General features: G+C 46.8%; 1 long non-coding RNA gene across 2 annotated transcripts in view; it reads left to right on the top strand.

Moving 5' to 3' along the window:
* The window catches only part of LOC102492478 (uncharacterized), a 20,849-nt gene extending 17,417 nt beyond the window's left edge, over window positions 1-3,432 (top strand). For both annotated transcript variants that reach the window (XR_335963.1, XR_335962.1), the window contains exon 3: window positions 2,743-3,432. This is a non-coding gene — a long non-coding RNA (uncharacterized LOC102492478). The remainder of the gene's footprint in view (window positions 1-2,742) is intronic.
* The last annotated feature ends 6,482 nt before the right edge of the window (window positions 3,433-9,914 follow it).

Raw genomic sequence — 9,914 nt, 5'->3', positions numbered from 1 at the left:
GAGACAGAGGTTGCAAGAATATGTGAGCATTACTGACTGACCTAAAAATAACCAACCCACGGCTTTGTTGCTCTCATACATTTTTCTTGCCACTCAAACCGTCAAAACATTTTTGCAAGCTAGGAGTTATACAGTAAAACTTAAACAGGTTAATTATTTTTGTCTCATCTCTCTTCCCACCCTTTGGAATTTAGAGACAGATTTATAGGGCAATGAACTTGTACCATCTCCTAAGAATTCAAAGATTTCGACTAACTACGAGATCAGAACTTTTGTTAGTTCTTTGACCAGAGTTTTCTCCGTCCTCATTTGGAAAATGACCATCTGCTCCTGATAGCTCTCCCAAGCTTTCTTTGTGAACGAAAGGGCGAAGTTTTAACTCAGTAATTTTAGCAATATTGGTTTCCCCTGTTGATACATAAATCTTTCCTGCTTTCTTTTGGGAACTCCCTACCTCCTTTGCTTGCCTATCATTCAGTGCATGTTTCTGTCCTTTCAGGAACTTTCTCAGGAATGTCATATGGCTTTGTCTTGGACACCTGGAATCCAGAGGGTGGTCTCCCAAGGATCCTATAGATCAAATTCTTTCACAGTATTTTTTCCAATGGATAAAAAGAATTTTCCTCACTCTCGAATTGCCATTGTAAGAGACAAACCAGCTATCCCTCTGTGGAAAAGGGAGACACTCCATTCCTGAGAGATTGGATGAGATTCACTAGTTGTATTCTTCTCTTCATGGCAACCAACCACGTTCACTCCTGAGGGTTCATAGCTGCCTGGGTCTTGCTGCCTAATAGTTACTTTGTTTTCCTAGTCTCTATATTTTATAAAAGTGTACCTTCCCTTTTATGTGGTTACTATGCCTGAGCTCAGAAAGCATAATTAGAAGAGGTTATTTTGCAAAGGAGCATTTGCAGTAATGCCTGATGAAAGAATGCTCTAGCTAATGAAGGAGAGAGAGGTGAAAGGTAAGGAATGTTTTTGCTTTCCATGCACAGAATGGTGGTTTTGTTTTGTCTTGTTTTGTTTTGTTTTGCCATAGGGCATGTGTGTTCACCAGAGAGAGGCAATGAGAGGGAAAATGAGGTCACTGCCCAGGAGGATGACCATGCTGCAATCCCTTCTCCTCCGTTCTGCTCTCAGGATTTTGGGAATGCATGCACATGTGCCCAGCATGATTTTTAAGCTTCTGGGTCTGGGACTTGAACTGCGGTCGGCCATGTGGAAATCCAGCGCCTTAACCACTGCTGGCCCAGTCATCTACGTTTGAGAAAACTGTGCACATACATAGCATAGGCTCAGCTAGTGCGAATGTGATTACAATGTCCACGGATGTCCCGGAACTCGTGTCCTCTGAGGTTTGCTGTCTTTAGGAAATCTAACCCCTGTACTCAGTTTCTTTAATGTTGTACAAAACAAATTTTTTGCTTTTACCAGTTTTCCTGGATGAATTGATTTTCAGATGGTAGATTTTTAAAAAGGAAAATAAAAAAGGAAAAGAAAGTAATGATGAACGGTTGTCATGTGCTTTGGCTTCCAAGCATGATATTGGGGCTCAGGCCAGAGGAGTGAGTTTTCTTTGGGTCCAGGCCAGGAAAATGAAACCTCAAGAACCTGGTCTTTGGATATGTCATTATCTAACAAACCAAGAGAAATGGATGACATCTTAGTGAGATGAATTTTCGTCTATGGTTTATGTGAGCATCAGCCATCAGCTAAAACGCCAATTAATATCAGTGTCACATTGTCCGATCACGCGGACAGTGAGAGCAGAGACAGCGCCCACAGGCCCTGTGTGGTGGGTCCTAAGCAGTGTAGTCTGGACACCCTGGCAATGATCATTAATTTTGCTGTTTTGATGCAGTGTTTGCGTTAATGTATTCTAGTATGTCTGAGAATATGAAAGTAACACCTGGTGAGCTCTGCGCAAATGCTTCGCTTCAGGAGGAAAGCCAGAGGGGACAGGCAGCTGAACCTGAAGCAACATTATAAATAGGCTCCAGGGAATCGACTCCTCAGATTTCTGAGAATAAAACAAAGTCAGAGAACATATACAAATAGCTGAGCCTTTCTTGGACGCAAGACGTACCTTTAAGGAAATAGTGTGCTCAGAAGTTTGTTTTGAGCTGGTTTGTAAACTAGACCGGGTTTGCAGTGCATAACTTTGTTTGCATGCAAATGCCCTCCACACACACACACACACACACACACACACACACACATTAACAAGCAGTCATTGAGGCCAATTCATAAAACATGCTCATGTTTATAGGTTCCGTTCCACTGTTTGAAAGACTTCGCGAGGTGGGTCTTCCTTCTGGAGATCTGCTGGTCTGAGATGGGCACAGCACAGACGGAGTGAGCTGACGCCTGAGTGGGGGCGAAGGGTTGACTTCATATTCCTCGAAGCCAGCGCTTGGGCTCCCAGTGCCTCTGAGATCAGCATCCTCTTCCTGTTGTATAAGGAAGATCCGGCCATGCACAGTGTTTCTTGTTGCACACAGAATCCCCAAGAAAAGTGGGCAAGGCCAAAAGCCCTCTCCTTGGAAGACCCGAAAATGCAACATGCTCGTAGTGATGAAAACTGCTCGATTAATTTAAACAGATGGTACTTCCTAGACCTGCATCCAATCTAATAAAGAAAAGTCAGTGGACTTTTGGAATTTTCTCGGATAAAAATATCCCACATCCATTTCATCCTTTTATTCCTCTCCCCCTCCCCTTGGCTTTTTTCGAGTGTAGCTGCTTGGTGTCATTCACGTCTAGGACTGCCTCCACCACCCCTGCTAGAAGTCATCGCTGCGAGAAGACAATCATGGGGTGTCATGTTCGTCACTCAGCTCCTCTCCCAAACTGATGGGCAATTCTGGCGGCCATTTCTACCATGTAACATGAGAAAGAGGGGATTCACCGTCCCTCCTTAATGTGGAGGGAGAAAATGGCTCTGTTTGCCACGCTCCCAGGGTTGGGAGGTCCTGCGAGCCTTCACCTGGAAGTGGAAGTGGAAGGTGCTAATAGGCAACCCTGAATTCAATACACACTGAAAATACACTGGCTCAATCGGAGCTGCTGAGCTTTCAGTGGGCGTTCTCAGGTGCAGGAGGAAAATGCCGTGGCTGGCTCCGCTCACATTCTGGCTGATTAATACGCTGCTAAACCCGCTTTGGAGCTCTGCCAGGAGAAATGTAAACAGCAAAAGAATTTACTCTATAAGTATCTATCTTTTTGCCAAATTGTGGAAGGAAAATGTGTTTAAGAAAAAAAAAAATGTTAGGAGGATGTGTTTTTATTACATGTATGCTCATCCGATTCCGGCTCTGTAAAACCCATCAAAACCACGGAGTATTTAAAATCAGCTGCAATCACCTTGGTCGATTGCTGATTTACAAGATTAAAAATGTTTTAACCCGAAGATGAAGGTGCATTAATAAACACAGGTCCCTGAATAATCCGTGGTGATTACTTGCCGGTCTGTTCGGTGAAAGGCTCAACACCTTAAGGAAAATTGCGAGCACGTGAGCGAGAAGGAGACCCAGATTCTCAATGACATCTGACGAATTCAGAAGTTGTGTAGAGTCGTGGTGCAGAGCCCTAAGCACTGTCCCTGCTGGTTCAAAGTCTCTGGCCTGCTTGGATCAACTGGCAGGGCAAGTTTTCTTTTTTTATTTTAATTTTTTAAAAGAATTATTTTATTTTATGTTATTTTATTTCATTTTAATTTGACCAGAGAGGGAGGGGGAGAGAGAGAGAGAGAAAGTGAGAAAGCAAGCCACCTGTTCTGGGACTCGAACCGTGGTCAGCAGGGCAAGTTTTAAAGCTGAATATGCATCACAAGGCCTTACCGGTGTCAGGGAAGACCTCTCTCCCAGGCCTGTTTGGTTCTCTAACCAGTTCTTGGAACACAGGGAAGTCCTACACTAACGGGGGGGAGGGGGTTGGAGAGTGGGAGGGTGAGTCCTGGCGGGATGGAGTCGCAGATAGCCAATCTGAGAGCCAGGCACAGGCTCTTAATGCTGCGTTAACAAGTCCAGGTCTTACTCCCTGGGGAGCTCAACCTGAATTGACCTGCTGTTGTTTGTCCTCTTCCAGAGTTTTTCATTTTTGAGGCAAAAATCATTTGTAACTGGTAGACTTTATGTATCTGTGTAGTAAGTAAAAGAATATGGCAACTGCTAATAAATAGACATAAAAATGGGGAAAGGAAGATGGAAGACAGCAGGTTGTGATCAGCTTCAAGGAACAGATGCCAGTGGACATACCTGTTCCCATGTATGAAGCTAGCGAGGGTTGAAGGTCAGCAGACTTCTAGACGTTCCATGAAAGGACATGGCTGGAGGGCGAAGGGCAGGGGACAATGGAGTCAGGAACACAGCCATATGCCCCAGTGCATCTGCAGGAGATGACCCATCTCCTCAGCCACTGCTGCAGGCACCTGTTGACTCTCACTATGGTGCAGTGGTGAGAAAAGTCTACTTGATAAAAACCCTACAAGTGAATGTGCTCTTGTCACTGTGGAATCCCTGGACGTTGGTTTATTTATTTATTTATTCCATGAGTGAGACAGACAGACACACACACACACAGAGAGAGAGAGAGAGAGAGAGGCTTGGGCACCTCCAACAGAGCCCAGACACCATGTTCTACCCCCAGCCCAGCCAGCCTGGATCATGGGTGCACATGTGCCTCATGTACTCAGGGAGGTCTCTGGAAGCACATCAGTGACCTTCGCTGTGGCCTGCCTTGTTGAACATTGTACTTTATGGCTATGTTCTGTCCAGCTCCAAGAATCCCTGGATTTTTAAGGATTATAAGTCATATTAACACTTCACAGCACTTGGAGGCCACTGCATTTGTGCCAGACCTTCCCCGAACTCACAATGGGATTGGAGGATGATGGGATTTTCAATGAGCGTGAATTCAACAGGACGAGCTGAGGGCACCTCCGGCTCTGCTCCGGGGTCTGGCCTCGTGGTGTTCTTCTGTTCAGATGCCGCCTGAACATCTGCAAACCAATTGTTTGAGAAAGCACAAGACTTTCCTTTGTGCTCCTGTTTTATTTTTCGTGTTGCTTCTTAAGTAGGTCGATTGCCAAGTCCAGCTGAGAGGAGAACCCGTTTCCAGGTGAAGAAAACCTGTTGTGTGAAGTGCAGTCCTGTGAGGCGGCTGGGGGTCTTAGCTCCATCCAGCACTCCATACTACCTCCTTGTTGCCGAGGCCCCTCAGCTCAGGTGGTCCCTCCAGATGCCACCTCCAGTCCCCATTTCAGTACCTCGCACTCATGCTCTGGGTCCCCTGCACGTCTCACTGGCATGTAGACAGATGCCCTTTCTGGACTCAGTCACAGCTGTGCCCTGGATGCCGTGTATCAGCCATGATGTTCCTTTGCAGAACCATTCTACTCACTGAGCTGCTTTAGCCAGGAACTTGGGGAAAACGCACCTCAGAGCCGGGCTTCATTTTCTCTCCGTGATCCGAGATAGCGGTGTTTATAAGAGGGAGACGCTGCTGTATACATAGTCCTTAAATCTTGGATCAAAGACCGAGTGTTGTCCCAAAGCTGTATTTCAGCTTTCAGGGGCCTCTGCCCTTCACGCACTAACTCACTGAATACCCTCTGTGGATTTCCCCCACTTCTGGTTCCACGGCCACACATCTCACAAAGCCAACGGCGAGCTTTCCCCTCGCAGGCAGCACCGTGTCAGCAATAACGGAGGGCAGCCGAGATAGCCTACGGTGGTCCTCCCCAAGCCTCAAATCAATACTCATGTTCAACCCTAAGATAAGAACATGCCTAGAGTTGAGGGGTCAGTAAAAACATTTCTGTTATATAAACTGATGATGAATTCGTTTTTGTCTCAAATAAGTTTAGCTGAAATGTATGAAACGCATTGGTGCACGTGGGGGCCCACTCCGGTGCCGTCCTTGTAAGAAAGTCAGACCCACAGACTCTTTGGGGGGATGATTTGGGTGGCACAGCCAGGGGCAAATAAACAGGAGATAAGTTGATTTTGGCTTCAGTGGTGATGTTGGCAGTGACCTTGGTGGTGACGTTGGTGGTGACGTCATCACAGCCACTCAGACACTGTAATCTGGCAAGTCTAGGGATGTCGGCGTGTGGCCAGTGAAAGCCCATGCAGGAAATTCTGCGCTGGTCTACCTGTCATCACAGAGATGCCTCCTAGTGCTGGAGGCTGGCCCTGCTGAGGACAGTGCCGGGTACTCTGCATACAGCATCTCATATAATCTTCACAAGGATTTAAGAGCTGAACAGTGTTGGTCCACTTCATTTCACAGAGGGGGCAAGTGGGATCAGCGTGGGTGAACTGACTTGCTATGCTGACGGGGCAGCAGACTGGGAATTCTCAGCTGAGTTTAGACATAGAAGAAGGAATCATTGCAATGACTCTGTGCCCCCTTGTCTGGGCTGGGAGTTACTGAACTCTGTGTCTTCCCCTGGGAGCAGAGTGGACAACTCTTCTGGTTACATTTTTAGGTTTTTCTTGGTTGCATTGACTCAACCACCTCACCCATGAGAAGTGTCCTCTACTGTTGGCCCTTTCAGTGGGTACCGTGCCCCTCTTCCCACTACAGAGTGAAGAGAAGGTGGGTAACCCTTCCTTGTCTCTGTCCCTAAAGGCCAAGCTTAAAGTATGGCTTTGGTCTGGCCATAAGAATTTCCTGACTGATCCTGACCTAAGGTGTCATAGGACAAAGGGTGGAAAGACACTATAATGACAGCCCAAGGTGTCCTGTGTGCTGCCAGCTGCCTACACAGTTTCTGCTGGCTTGGGTCTCTGTCATGGCTTAGGGTCCCATCCTCTAGGTTGTCTTCTTTAGCTCTTCTCCACTCAGGCAGCCTTCCAGTGACTTCCATCTTTCTCTTTTCTCTCTCCCCTCTCTTTTCTTTCTTCTCCTTCCTTCCTTTCCCTCCATTTCTCTCTCTCTTTCTTCTCTTCTTTCTCTCCTTCCCTTCTTCCTTCTTTGTTTCCTTCCTTCTCTCAAGGTCTTGCCATGCCATATTCTTCCTGACTCAGCCTCCCAGCTCAGACCACAGATGTGCCACCACACCCAGCTCTCTCTCTTTCTGTTAGGCGAGGACTCACTGTGCTGCCCATGCTGGCCTCGTGCTTGTGGTCCTCCTGCCTCAGCCTCTGAGCAGCTGGAACTACGAGTGCTCTCCTCCCAGCTTGGCATTTAGGGTAGGCCGGGAATTGAACTGGGACTCCTGCATGCCTCAGCCTGCCAAGTAGCTGCATCTACCAGCACGCTCTACCGCGGCTGGGCCACTTTGTGCTGCTGAACTAGGGACTGGGCATCTTCTCCATGATGCGGGCTCCAAGGTCACCAGGAAGGAAAAACGGAGGAGGAGGAATCCCATCCCTGACTCCTGAGGTTTGGGCCCCAGGTTTGGGTTTGGCTTGTGTCCTAGATTTTTAAGTACGATGTGCTTTTGCAGAGAAATCTGGCCTTTTGAGCCTGATTCTTCCAAACAGGAAAATTACATCAAAATGGAAAATATTTATTTTGACAATCTCAGGGGACAAAAAGTGACTTCAGTGCATAAAATCATTCTATATAGAATTTAAATAAAAAGTCAAAGAGCATGTGGTGAGGCCTTGGCGAACCCAGACCTCCCTATTTTGCTTGAATTTCAATATTCTGACATCGCCTCCAGTTCCTTTTTACCCTCAGATTGCAAGTTTAAGAAATAACTTCGTACTTTTCTGTAAGTTAGTGCACATCAGAAAAGGCAATTTGATAGGTTATTTTTCTACTGAAAATTCAGCTCTCCCCTCACAATTTGAAAGAGCTTGTCACAGTTCCCCAAATGTTAATGCTAAACCAGCTGAGAAGAGACGCACATGCCCAAGGCTCTGGCAAGCACGTTAAGCTAATAACCAGGAACAGGCTAAAAAGGACACACACACTCCTATGGATACACACATATGTGCATGGGCACGTATGACACGTACACATATGTATGCATAGGTATTATGCAAAAAATCTTTTTCTTTCTCTTTTTAAATGGATTTTAATGGAAATCTAAATTGGAAGCGAGTTGACACAGTTTTTGCCTAGAGCAAATAAAATGTCTTAAATGTTTAAAAACTCCTGATGGAATTTTTGCCCCTTAAATCTTAAGGAGCAGCTGCCTTCTCCTGGACCAGCTCTCCGGAACATCTTAGTTCAACAGCTTCACAGCAGTGGGCTTGTTTCCTCATGTGGGAGATAAAGGATTGGGGTCATTAATGGACTTTCTCTAACAACGATGAGTCCATAATTTATGAAAATGCACAGGCCCATTGCTGTTGGGCCTGGATGTGGAGGGGCCACTCAACTAAAGAACTTCTCCCCAGCCCCTGCGGCTGGCTCAGTGCATAGCTGCTGTCTGGGGCACGGAGGAGTATGGGCTGCCCTGGATGCCAGGTGGTGGATGATGTAGCACACCTAAGCCTGGGAACAACATGGAGGTCACGCCTCCTGTGTCCTTGAAGTGCTTCTGCCCTGAGTTCATTCACCTGAGTGCCAAGAGCACCTAAATCCACATGGAATACTGAAACATTAAACACGAAAACAACAACTATCGTTCCTGGATCCATGAGGAGTAGGCAGCTCATTTAACTTAGGAATTTTTGAAGGAAGATCATTTACAAAGGAACTCTGGAAAGCATGTGGGGCATTGCAGTAAATTGGAGCTGATAGCAGCTTTTATTTATTTTTAATTTTTAACTTTTTTTTTGCATAGGGCATGTGCACTCTGGAGAGAGAGAAACAGAAATCACCCCCCCAAGGGGCATGGGCATGCCATGAAACTTTCTCCTCTGTTCTCCATTCGGGGTTCTAGGCGCACACGCACACATGCCAGGCATGATTCTCAAGTCATGAGATCCAGCGGTTCGCTATGTGGGAGGGAGTCCAGTGCCTTAATGACCATACCTCCTGCTGGTCCCTAAGGACACCTTCTAAAGAGGAGCAGTGACGTTGAGATAAGCAACACAAAGATCTCAAGGCAATCTCTTGAAAGGGAGCCAAAGAGAACAAATCTCCTTTATGCTCTCACTTCTCTCTCTTACCTTCTGCAAGTCTCTTCCCTGGGTAAACCCAACTAGAAGCCAAGAGTCCACTGATGTCCTCCACTAACACTCGCCTTCCCAGGCAGCGATGGGGTTGGAAGAGGGTGGAGAGTGGATTTGGAGGGCCAAAGAGAACATCTAGACACAAAGCGAATCAGTGACCACTACCTGGGGTGAGATGGTTTCAGACTCCCTCGTCAGGTAACCCCTGTAACCTTAAACCACTGGTTACGTGAAAATGATAACGTATGTCTAGAAAAGCAGACTCTGAGCACCATGGAAAAAAAGGTCCTCTCTGAGCTTCAAATAGTAAGATCAACCTCTGATGGATGGCGATATGTGAAAGGAACCAAGTCATTTCCTGGTCTGTAGGACCTAAAAATACCAAAAGGGTGTTTGTGTATCCTGGGAGGAATGTTCTGGCTGGAGATTGGTGGGGACTCTAGAAACATAGAAGGAGTTGGTCTTAGAGGCTAAATTTTGCAGTGCTTATTTACACACCACACTGAGGAGAGATTGCTCAGGCCCGAGTGGAGCCAACATGATCCCCTGCTCAGCAGCCTTGTGCAGAGAGGGTCACACCCGGGATGATTACTTCCTGGCCCCTCGAAGTGTGAGGACCACATGGCCAGCCCCTCTGTCTTCGTGCGCATTCTCCACATGGCCTCCGGTTCTGATCTGGCTTTATCTGCAGCATGGACACGAAGGCAGAACGTGCTGGGGTGACCTCTCGTCTGAGAGCTGGCCTTGCATTTCTCACCACCCACGAGCAAATGGGAATTCTGCCCATATTCTTTTTATTTTTTTGGAGAGGTTTTTGCTATAGGGCGCGTGCACTTG

Source organism: Tupaia chinensis, unplaced genomic scaffold, assembly GCF_000334495.1.
Source record: "Tupaia chinensis unplaced genomic scaffold, TupChi_1.0 Scaffold000578_2, whole genome shotgun sequence".
NCBI classification, from domain to species: domain Eukaryota; kingdom Metazoa; phylum Chordata; class Mammalia; order Scandentia; family Tupaiidae; genus Tupaia; species Tupaia belangeri.
Note: the sequence above shows the minus strand (reverse complement) of the source record. Positions and strands in the feature narration are given on the sequence as shown.